This window comes from Solanum tuberosum, unplaced genomic scaffold (genome assembly GCF_000226075.1).
Source record: "Solanum tuberosum cultivar DM 1-3 516 R44 unplaced genomic scaffold, SolTub_3.0 scf00320, whole genome shotgun sequence".
Classification (NCBI taxonomy): domain Eukaryota; kingdom Viridiplantae; phylum Streptophyta; class Magnoliopsida; order Solanales; family Solanaceae; genus Solanum; species Solanum tuberosum.
Window position 1 is genome coordinate 99,899 of NW_006239242.1, and position 997 is coordinate 100,895.

The following is a 997-nucleotide window of genomic DNA, read 5'->3' on the forward strand; positions in this document are numbered from 1 at the left end:
ATCTTTTGCTAACTCTCTTTTTTGTTCCTCAACATGGGCAGTACTACCCATAGACAACCTGCTCAAAGCATCAGCAACAACATTAGCCTTACCTGGGTGATAAAGAATCATCATGTCATAATCTTTGAGTAATTCTAACCATCGCCTTTGTCTGAGATTAAGCTCTTTCTGAGTAAACACATACTGAAGACTCTTGTGATCAGCGAATACATCTACATGAACACCATACAAATAATGACGTCATATCTTCAAAGCAAATACTACAGCAACCAACTCTAAGTCATGGGTTGGGTAATTTTTATCATGAACTTTCAAATCTCTGGAGGCATAAGTTATAACCTTGCCATTCTGCATTAATACGCAACCCAAACCAACTCTAGAAGCATCAAAATACACCACAAAACCTTGAGTATCTTCTGGTAAGGTCAAAACTTGGGCAGTAGATAACCTCTTTTTCAATCCCTGAAAGCTTTTCTCATAAGCTTTAGACCATTGAAACTTCACTGTCTTCTGAGTTACTTGGTCAAAGTAGACGAAATGGATGACAGCCCCTCTACAAACCTTTTATAATAGCCAACCAAACCCAAGAAACTCTGAATATCTATTGAAAATGTGGGTCTAGGCCAATTCTGCACTGCCTCTATTTTTTGGGTATCCCCTTTAATTCCCTCTCCAAACACAATGTGGCCTAAGAAAGCCATAAACTCAAGCCAGAACTCACACTTAGAGAACTTGGCATACAACTTTCTATCTTTTAAAGTTTGGAGAACTATTCTGAGATGACTAGCACGATCTTCTACATTCCTCGAATAGATTAGTATGTCATCGATGAATACGATAACAAACATATCTAAATAAGGCTTGAATACTCTATTCATAAGATCCATGAATGTCGCAGGCGCATTGGTCAAAACAAAGGACATGACCAGAAACTCATAATGACCATAACGGGTCTTGAACGTTATCTTGGGAATATCACATTCCCTTACTTTCAACT